Below are 11,576 nucleotides of genomic sequence, written 5' to 3' on the forward strand. Positions count from 1 at the left end.
TCAACACCATCCCAAGTTACATCATCTCTAGGCTTAAACTCAATTAAGTGTCTATGTTGATTCCTGCCTGTCAAAGTAAGCTTCACAATTTTCTTCCATTGGTGGAAGTTAGCACTACCTGCGAGCTTCTTATCAGTAATTCGATTAGATGAAGAGGAAATCACCTCACTCATCACAGTATTATTCTTCTCATCGCCCATTTTCCAAATAAGAAGAAAAAATTCTGACCTTAGCTTCCGTCAAACAACTCAGCCTCAACAATTCAATAACTCAATATTACCACTATCAAATATAGTGACAGAAGCTACCACACAACTTTCAAATCATCAAATAAATAACTGCACTATACCCAAGCAGCAACTTGCTTCATTAATCAGCCAAATCAGCCAAATCAGCAACTTTAAAGCAAATTCTAACCCACAAGATCATCGTATTGCACTCTGTCGCTACTGCAACTTGTCTTCTTTCTCTCTCTAGGTTTTCCCTCTTTTTACCAACCCAGATCAGCAAAAAAAAAAAGGAAGTTCGTAGGTCAAAACCCCTGGTAGGCCAGCAAATCGCACAAGCACAAGCGCGTGGAAGTCGCTCGAGCAAGCCGTGCAGGCAGCGTGAGCAGCGCGAGCTGAGGGAGCCGCGCGACAGAGCCCCGCAAGCGAGCCGCGCAAGCGAGCTCCGCGAGCAAGCCACGCGGGCGAGCCGCGTGAGCGAGCCCCGTGAGCAAGCCGCGCAAGCGAGCTGTGCGAGCAACGCGAGTGAGCTTCGCGAGGGAGAAGCCCTCTTCTGGTGAACGGTGGTGGTGAGCCGACGGCAGTCCGGCGAGTCGACGGCGGTCCGGCGAGTCGACGGCGGCGGGCGGCTGCTCCGTCGTCTAGGGTTAAACCCTAAGCTCTGATACCATGTAGAGAAAAGTTACTTTGTATTATTCAATAAACTTTAATATATATACATAAAAAATAAACCCTAAAAGTGGTAAAGACTAATTTACCCTTCTTACTCCTAACAAAACCAATTAACTGCCCAAAATCCGAAAACCAGGAGCTCATCCAATTTCAAGCGATTATCAACTCAGCCCACAGAAAAAGCAACAGATCACCAGCTGTCAAATCCAGTAAAACTTTCAATCTGTAAAAGAAGCCTAGAAGGTTGTCAAAATTTCAGTCCACTGTTTGTCCTGAAGAAAAAAAGGCTTCTAAAGATCATCAGCTCAACCAAACAGTGCAAGATCATTAGTCCTCTAAAAAGCCCAAATGTCATATTCTAGGTAACCAACTGACCAGTTGGATTGTATTAATTGTCCTCAAACAAAGTCCTCAGAGAAAAAAAATTATCACTCCAGGAAGAAAGAAGCCACTGCACAATTCACGGAATTAGTATTTACCAGAATCAGCTCATAATACAATGGAATGATCAATCAATGATGAATCAATCAATGATCAGAAGAGCGCAAACCCTAACAACGCCCACAACATGGAAAACTCCCAGAGAGGCCAGGTGTAACCTTCGGAAAATAAGATAGCATAAACAGAATCAGACCAATTTAACAATCAATCAAAGAAACAAGAAGCAAAGCAGAGGATCAAGAGCACATTTGGGAACGATGTCTCATCTGAACTTCGCAGAGGCTGTCGACTGAGAGGGGAACACAATGCAAGATAAAACTTAAGAATGAGGACACACGAGAGGGACTATTTCTAGGAAGGAGACACTAGCCTTTGAACTTATAAGATGCGAATCTGGATTGGATACTGGATAGTGTTCTGTTGTGGCACGTAAAGACAGGTTTATGAACTCCATGAGGTGAAAAACTTATATACATTATAAAGGAATCAAGGCGATAACAACTGAATAACAAGGAAAAGAGTTAGACCAAAAACTCATATCTGACTGAAGCAATTCCCCGAGAAGGCAAGAACCTCATCCATCTGTGACCAACCAGTCGTTTCAAGTGAAATTACCAGCAAGGGAGTGCACCAAATGCTATCCAACCACAAGGTGAGTAATATACTTAGAATAACTATGAAATAATCGAAAGACTCCTGCAATTAGCACATCTTCTCCATCTAAATCAAATTCCACCGCTATTAAAAACCAAAAAGATACCATGTCCATATAAAAAGCAATTTGTCTCCACATTGACCAACTTACTGACGGTGGATTATGATCAGAGTTGGATAAAACCTCAGTCTCAACAACCATCTCACCAAATTAAATTCACCATTATCTTAAAGCTGGTGAAAGGTAGCAGAGAGCTGTTGATCAATGGCAAGGGAACTTCAAAATTTCATTTTTATTCACCCACAGTAAAATTTTTGTTAATAAGAAAAAATAACTCTGGAAAATGAGAGCCAGAAGCATCAAGTCGTATGGTATGCAGCTGAAAGTGCAATCAGGAGTCCTACAGAAGAATGGGGAGAGAAACAAGCTAGAACATGTGCGGACCTTTCCAGATAAGAAAGAACTCTGAAAGTAGAACTTGTCCTATGGATTAATGCATATGCAATGAGAATGAACCATTACCAATCGCAAATACTCCATATCAAAATTGACAAGGTAAACCATTGGCTCGACCAAACTCTGACCTGCGAAAGAAAGATAACATCTGATCCTTCCACCTTAACTAGAAGATAACAGAAGTCGAAGATAGATTAGGGATTGATGTGTATGAGCAAGAAAGAACATCACTTATCCCAGACACTCCATATAAATCTTGGCCAAATATAATATTGCCTCGACCGAACTCTGATCTGCGAAGTCTGATCTTTCGGCTTAACTCGTAAATAACAGTAGTAAAGGACAAGTTCCATTCAAACCAATAACTGCCTAAAATCCAAGCAAGAACGGCTCATTCAATTTCGAACAATTATCAACTGAGCCCCCCAGAAAACGCAATAGATCACCAGCTGTCAAAATCCAGTAATACTTTGGACCAGTAAAGAAGCCTAGAAGGTTGTCAAAATTTCAATTTCGATCATTTGTCGTACTTCTAGATCATCAGCTCAACCACAAACAGTGTAAGATTGATCATCAGTCCTCCAAAAGCCCAAATGTGGCATTCTATGTAACCAACTGACCAGTTGTATCATATTCATTGTCCACTCGGACATCATCCTCAGAGAAAATGATCGCTCCAAGAAGAAAGAAGCCATTGCCAATTCCGCGGAATAGTGAATACTAAAATGAGCTCATAATACAATTGAACTCGTAAGGATCAATCGATGATGAATCAATCAACGATCAGAGGAGCACAAACCCTGACAATGCCCACAAATGCCAGAGTCCCAGAAAGGCCAGGTGTAACCTTCGGAAAATAACATAGCAATAACAAAATCAGACTGATTTTAAAATCAATCAAGAAATATAAAGAAAAAAAGAAAGGTCAGGAACGCGTTTTCGGGAATGAAGTCTCCTCTAAAGAGTAGTTCAGAAAGGGTGTCGGCTCAGTGAGGAATGCATGCACAATCATAGATGCACGATGAGCCTAAAGGATGAGGACATGAGGGAGGGACAATTTCTAGGAAGGAGACACCAGCAAGCAAGTCCGGATTGGATAATGATCTGTTGTGGCGCGTACACCTTGCAAAGAAAGAACCATCACAGATCATACATCAACCAAACGCTGACCTCCGGAGGAATGAAAATTGGGTTTTACATTAATCGGAAAATTAGGGGATTGGAGAAAAAATTTCCATTCAAACCGATAACTGCCTCGAGAGACGATAGAGCTTATCCAATTTCAGACAATCATCAGCTCGCAGCAGATCACCACTTGCCAAGTCTAGCAAAACTCCGACCTGTGAGAGGATCCGGGATAGACAATAATCAACCCCCAAAGTTAAAAAAAACCAAAGAACAAGTTCCAATCAAGACCAGCAAATTTCGGCCTATTGCCTAAAAGACTACTGGTTCATCATCTCAACCGAAAAGAGACAGCAAAAGGATCATCAGTCCTCCAAAAAGCCCAACATCTAGTTTTATGAAACAGACTGACCGGTGTCATGGTATTCATTCGTTCTTGCCATCGTCAGAAAAATAGTTCACTACGAGGGGGAAACAAACCACTGCAAATTCACCAAATACCAGAATCTAGAAGCAGATCATAAAACAATTGTACAGAAAGTGGGTCCTTTAAAGAATCAGAGGAGGAGCTAAACCAAACACTTCCCTTAACAATGTCTCCCGATGAGACTGAAGGATGAGGACATGAGGGAGGGACTATTTCTAGGAAGGAGTCACCGACAAGCAAATCTGGCTTGGATAATGACCCGTTGTGGCGCATACACCTTGCAAAGAAAGAACCATCACAGGTCATACATCGACCAATCACTGACCTCTGAAGGAATGAGAATCGGGTTTTGCATTAATTGGAAATTTATGGGATTGGTGAACAAATTTCCATTCAAACCGGTAACTGCCTCAAGAGACAATAGAACTTATCCAATTTCAGACAATCATCCGCTCGCAGCAGATCACCACTTGTCAAGTCTAGCAAAACTCCAAGCTGTGAGAGGATCGGGACTAGATGATAATCAACTCCCAAAGTTAAAAAAACTGAAGAACAAGTTCCAATCAAGACCAGGAAATTTCAGCCTGAAAGACTACTGGTTCATCATCTCAACTAAAAATAGACAGCAAAAGGATCATCATTCTCCAAAAAGCCAACATCTAGTTTTATGAAACAAACTGACCGATGTCAAGGTATTCATTCATTCTTGCCATCCTCAAAAAAATAGTTCACTCCGAGGGAGAAAGAAACCACTGCAAATTCACCAAATACCAAAATCTAGAAGCAGATCATAAAACAATTGTACAGAAAGTGGGTTCTTTAAAGGATCAGAGGAGGAGCTAAACCAGACACTTCCCATAACGATGTTTCCCGATGAGAGTGAATGATGAGGACATGAGGGAGGGACTATTTCTAGGGAGGAGACACTGGCAAGCGGATCCGGATTGGATAATTATCTGTTGTGGCGCGTACACCTTGCAAAGAAAGAACCATCACAGGTCATAGATAGACTAATCACTGACCTCTGAAGGAATGATGAGAATTGGGTTTCGCATTAATCGGAAAATTATGGGATTGGAGAACAAATTTCCATTCAAACCGATAACTGCCTCGAGAGAGGCTAGAGCTTATCCAATTTCAGACAATCATCAGCTCCGACAGATCACCACTTGTCAAGTCTAGCAAAACTCCGACCTGTGAGAGGATCAGGACTAGATGATAATCAACCCGAGCTTTTTCATTCTTCTTTCATGCCAATAATTTTGAAAATATTTTAATAGACAAAAATGGCCAATATGTAGTCTAATAAATTTGAATTGTTGGATCTTTTTATGATAAGATATAAATATCAAGATGAAATTATGCACCATTTAGAAGGTTGGGATTTATTCTACTACTTGGCCTTTAGTAGGAACAACATTTTTGGGATAATTCAACCACATGAATGACTTGATGGCAAAGAAAGAAAAGGCGATCCAACTTGGATGGCTTTCTATTAACCCGATTTTATCCAAGATAAGCAGCTCTCCACTAACAAGAACCTCTTTTCTCCCCAACAGGGCTCTTGTCCTCACCATCAACCAAAGTTGATGAAAGTCCCTATGCCCCCTTTTTGTCTTTGGATTATATCATCAAATCATTCCATTTATACAAAGTCTTACCAATCCATGACTGATCACCTAATGAATTTATAAACGAGTATCAAACTATAAGCTCATCATCTATTTCACAACTTCTATCAATTTAAGATATTTTTCACTTCTATTTCATGCTAGGATTCTACACACGATAGTTTCAATTGCAAATGAGGTCGCACTTAGGAGTTTGTTATCCTTAATATTATAATAGAATTACTAACTAGAAAATAAAATATCATCCATTTACACAGCAACCAAAGTTATTCGACTCGTTCTTATATCAATTTATTCATCTCCCTCATCATCAGAGGGGATTATTCACTAACAAAGTCCACACAAGGATTTGAGATTTCATATTAGGTGATAATGATTTGTTTGCGACCTGTACAAACCTTTAATAATTTAGGTTCGAAGAATACTGGGACCAAAGATGGCTTCCGCATGAAAGAAATGGCAACAAATCCAATCTTCATTGTAGCAAAAAGTTGTTGGACAGCATGCACCAAAAGCTGTAGTCTTAACAACCTTACATGGACAGCAGGCATCCACCGAGAGACATCCATTCTCATAGAAAATGTTTTTTGGCAGAGGAATAATGGCTACTCGATAATGAAAATGCCTGAAGAAACAATATGCAAAATTTTAACAAAAAGCAATAGGAAGTAGTAAATATAAGAATCGAAAGCAAAGTTCTCAAGATAAGAGTTCCCACTATGGAAAATCAGAAGAATCCATTATCTCAACTGAAAAACATACTGAAAGATTTAATTGGCAAAAGAAAGCATGGAAACTGAATAAAAAGACCTGGTAATAAAAAATATACCAAATGCCAATGTGGCCAAACTTACTGAGGTACTCATGCTAATAACAATAAGCCACCCACCCTCACAAATCGACAATCATAAACTACCAATGTAAGGGAAAAGTGAAAGGGAAATTGATCTATACGCAAAATGCTTGCAGTGGCATTCCTCTTCATCAACTTGGAGAGGGGAAAAAGGTAACTACATTTAATCTGGCAAAGGAAAAACATCTTTATGAGGATTTCCTTCTCCTAGTAGGAGCACAAGGATCCTCTTTCCTGGTTTCTATGGCAAAGAAAGAGCTAGAATTGGACAGAATATCATTAGGACAACTTAGTTTTACCAACAAGCGGAATCATCTAATCTTTTGCATTATATAAAGAAATGATTGAATTTCTTCATCCATTTCTGAATACAGTATGAGAGGCTAATCATAAATTGAGAATGATTATGTGTACAACAATTAAATTATCAACAGAAGAACTTAGTAGCTAAAAATTATATCGAAAAATATATAGGGAGCAAATTTATAAATTAATATAAACTAATGGTTGAATTATTTCTCAACAAATTAATTAATGTTCTGTAGGAGGCACTGAAATGGAGCTTTGCCGTGGCTTATCATAAAGCTCAATTTTATAGACTTTCCAACTTTACGATAGCTGTCATAGATTAGTGCTAGAGTGAAGTCAATGTGAATGGCAGCATAGCTTAGTTGTAATATCAAAGTCGTTTTACTTGAGGAAAGAAGAATAAACCGACCAGTGCTGGTATGGTCAATTTCTGTGCCTGACTGAATCCAAAGATAAACCAGCTGAAATTGAGAATGCGTGCAACAGAGCATTGGCATCAACAAATGATGAAATCAGTTTGTTTCTTCTGATAATAAGACTATTCCCAACACTTCAACTGGAATACTGCACTGAGAGGAGCTACAAAGATGCTATCCAGGGTAAAAAAGATGAGACCTCAAATCTGCCAGGAAACATCCCAGCAGCCACAGGAATCCTCGACTTTTGTAAGGCTCCAATAGCCATTACAAAACATTCATATCGGAAAAAAGTGAAAAGACATTTAATTGGCAAAGTGCCCATGTCAGCCAGATAGTTTGTAAAAGCGAACTTCCAAAAGAGAGAGGAAGAGATGCTAATTCCATAATTCCCATGATTACTAGTCAGCAAACACTAAAAATATCTCCAATTAGGAAACTTGACCATGAACCCCCACAATTAGATGCCACAAACGAAAATCAAGACTAGTCACAAGAAAATCGCCACCTCTCATTTGGCAAATCTCAAGAATTTGAAGTCCATAAAATACAGGTTATTAGCCAAGGACATCACTTCCAAGAGTTAGCACATCACGCCCAGACCAAAATGATAACAAGTGCTCTCTGCACAATTATGCTTGATTCTTGCGAACCACGAACGTCTTACTTGTGAGAAGATACAAAGCTGCACAATTTGCTCAACAAAGTGAGCAACTGACAATAGACAGAAATATGTCCAAAAATATGAGCAGAGTTTTACAAGCTCCATACATCCTGCAGGAAGGCGCAATTCTTTGCGAGGTCATCAAAACACTCAATTTTTCTTGGCTCATACAACACACACCTAAACCAACATGTCCACTGCACCATCTCATTCAAAGTGCGAGCACTAAAGATGGCAAAAACAACCAAACCATCCACTCCACGCACCCCCACCAGCAGATTACAAGCATCTTTGCGGATATAGTTTTGCAGGTACAAAAACTAAAGCCAGCTTCTGCAGAAAACGATCATAATAGAATACGAGTTTCGAAGAGAATGAGGCGTGAATCCATGTAGAGGGATCAAGTGAACTCGTGACCAAGTAACTCTTGATTTCAACACACAAGCATTATAAAACTAAGTTGTTCAACTGGGAGATTCAATATAAAGAGCATCCCGAGGACAGAGCTTCTATGGACTGCACCAAACCAATTGAAAGAAGAAAGGGATAATCTGCCATGATGTTAGTGAATATCGGCAACCAGTTTCCCATCTCACAAGTATAAGGCAGAAGCATTTGATAAGAAATGCAACAGTCAGGACTCAGTCACTACTCCATTAGTCAAGTAGCCATCAATGTGTGCCACCAAATGACCAAGCAAGAAACAACTAGACTTAGCCTTGAAACAGGACTCTATCGTACTTTTATCCAGTGAAGTTGACATAAAAAGACGAGGGCATGACATCATCGAAGAGAAAGACATAAACTGGCACCCAAAATATACCAATATACCTAAAATACCTCCAGAAGAAGCAACAAGTAGACTTAGCCTGGGACACAAGACTCAATAGTAGTAATTGTAGTTTTATCCAGTCACTTTCAAAGATGAAGATGAGAGCAAGACATCAAAGACAGAAACTTGAACTGGCCCCCAAAATAAATCATTTATACCAAAAATGTCCCCAGAAGAAGCAAAAAGTAAAAGCTTGCTAAGTCAAGTCATTTCACTATAAGTTAGTTAAAACGGGTCAATACACTTCAACACAAACCAGGTCAAATTCAGCATAATCTGCCAAAAAAAAAAAAGGACTCCTACCTACAACAGGAAGAGAACTAGATGTCCATCGCATCTCCTCTAATCTGTGAAATGAAAATATCATAAGCCGGATCTTTGCAGAGTTCATGCCGCTACAAATAATCCCTATAGACATCACACATCACCCTGATCCACAACGAAAAACATAATTGCGTTAGATAATTACCTCCTGCCTTCCCCAGCTCAAGAACTTGGATTCTCTAACAGCTTGATCAATTAGCATCCTCACATGGTCCATACTGAGATCTCTCTAAACTGGAACAAGCACCCACTAACAACTGAAAAAATCCGTATAGTATGGAAGCCACTAGATTAGCGGATATAATCAGAGGGAGACTCGAAACTTAATAACGTTGATAAACCTTTCTGTATAAAATTAAAGCCTTCACCAGCTTTGTTCTGGAAATAGACCCAGCTAGATGCTTCAAAAATCATGCCTTCAAAGCAAATACCAAAGCAAATGAAACTGATCATAAGGCAAAAGTTTGATATTTCCAATTAGAAGGAAGATGGCTCCAAACAATCCTTGCAGAGTCACTAGAACCATGAATTAATCTGGACGACAGATCACCATTGGTAAAGGATCATGATGCAATTGGAGATCTATAAATTCATAGACCTAAAGAACTTCAACAGCTATGCTTGATGCTTAAATTAGATTACACATACGAAGTAGAAGTTCGCCTACCGTCCATTAGGGTATCATAAGTAATTGGAAGGGGAAGTAGACTGAATTCTGTGCTCACCAGAAATGTTAGAACCTCAAATCAGAGCCTCATTCACTGCAGGATTGTTGTATGCCCCTTCAGTTTCACCCATCTAAAAAAAACTACCAAAATTTGACAAACATGCCAACCAAGCAGCTAGTGTCTGATCCTCCCAGCCTGACCAGCTATGTTGCCGCTGACAGTACACACGTAACAACACAGCTTTGTGATGGATAAAAACAAGAGACTGTAACAGAAGAAAGTATTGCAGCAGTGGAAAATATAGGCTAAGCAAACCCACACAGATATCTTATTCCAACTAAGGAGATTTAGTACTCTCTTCATTCAAGTACGTCCAACAGAGAGGCCATCCAATGGCGACCAGAGATATCAAGTCGAACCACAAACCCTCGAAGCACAGTCAAGCTAGTTCTTGCACTCCCTATCATAAAAGCACTCAATTGATTAGGGTTGATCCATATACACATTGACAGTGAGGACATCAAAAGAACCAAAATCAAAGAAGTGGGAGCTTATCCAAATTTCAAACAAAGTCTGAACTCCGCAGTTCATTGACCTGGCCACACAGAAAAGGTGATAGATCACCACTTCTAAAATCTGGCAAAACACCAACTTATAAAGGAATTAGGACAAAGATAATTATCATCTTTCCACTCCAAGGGAATCAATGGAGGAAGGAGATTCAACAAAAACCCAAGTGCCTACATAGCAGGAGTTTATTGAAAATTCAGTTCTTCACCAGTCCTGAAGATGATCAAGGACACTGCCAATCCACCAACCAACCAAAGATAGATGTAAATAGATCGTTGAACTCAAGAAAAGCTCAGTTATTCTATGTAATAATTGACCATCGTCATTATATGTACCATGTCTTAGACATCCTCCTTGATCAAAGAGATCATTCCGTGAGAAAAGATGCTACAACCAATCCACTAGATTATAAATCCAGAAGCAGCTTGTAAAACAATAGAAGGATGGATCAATCTATCACTCAAAGATCGAAGAAGGAGCGTAAAGCACTAACAATGTCGATGAGCAGTCTCCTCAACAGCCACCTAAAGCATAGAAATCACCTGATAAATGAATAAGTTCCAACAAAGGTTCTGTACACCCCCACCCCCCCCAAGTGCCTACATAGCAGGAGTTTATTGAAAATTCAGTTCTTCTTCACCAGTCCTGAAGATGATCAAGGACACTGCCAATCCACCAACCAACCAAAGATAGATGTAAATAGATCGTTGGACTCAAGAAAAGCTCAGTTATTCTATGTAATAATTGACCATCGTCATTATATGTACCATGTCTTAGACATCCTCCTTGATCAAAGAGATCATTCCGCGAGAAAAGATGCTACAACCAATCCACTAGATTATAAATCCAGAAGCAGCTTGTAAAACAATAGAAGGATGGATCAATCTATCACTCAAAGATCGAAGAAGGAGCGTAAAGCACTAACAATGTCGATGAGCAGTCTCCTCAACAGCCACCTAAAGCATAGAAATCACCTGATAAATGATTAAGTTCCAACAAAGGTTCTGTACACCCCCTCCCCCCCCAAAAAAAAAAAAGAAACACGTCAATCATATTGAATGAAAGCCTGAGCTAACTTGGTATCATGTAAAGATTAATGAGAATAGATTGGCGAACTAAAGAAAGCTCAGTTATTCTAAGTAATAATTGACCAACCTCATCTTATGTACCATTCCTTAGACAATATCCTCAATCAAAGAGATCATTCCATGAGAAAAGAAGCTACTACTAATCCATCGGATTATAAATCCAACAACAGCTCGTAAAACAACAAAAAAATGGATCAATCCATCAATTAATGATCAAA

At 39.5% G+C, this 11,576-nt stretch overlaps 1 long non-coding RNA gene across 1 annotated transcript; it reads right to left on the reverse strand.

Moving 5' to 3' along the window:
• Window positions 1-346: 346 nt before the first annotated feature.
• Window positions 347-11,261, reverse strand: LOC120294736. The gene is made up of 2 exons (XR_005552026.1): window positions 11,038-11,261; window positions 347-10,934 (listed from the first exon to the last, which is right to left on the reverse strand). It is a non-coding gene; the product is annotated as an uncharacterized LOC120294736 (long non-coding RNA).
• Window positions 11,262-11,576: the final 315 nt, after the last annotated feature.

Source organism: Eucalyptus grandis, chromosome 6, assembly GCF_016545825.1.
Source record: "Eucalyptus grandis isolate ANBG69807.140 chromosome 6, ASM1654582v1, whole genome shotgun sequence".
Classification (NCBI taxonomy): Eukaryota; Viridiplantae; Streptophyta; class Magnoliopsida; order Myrtales; family Myrtaceae; genus Eucalyptus; species Eucalyptus grandis.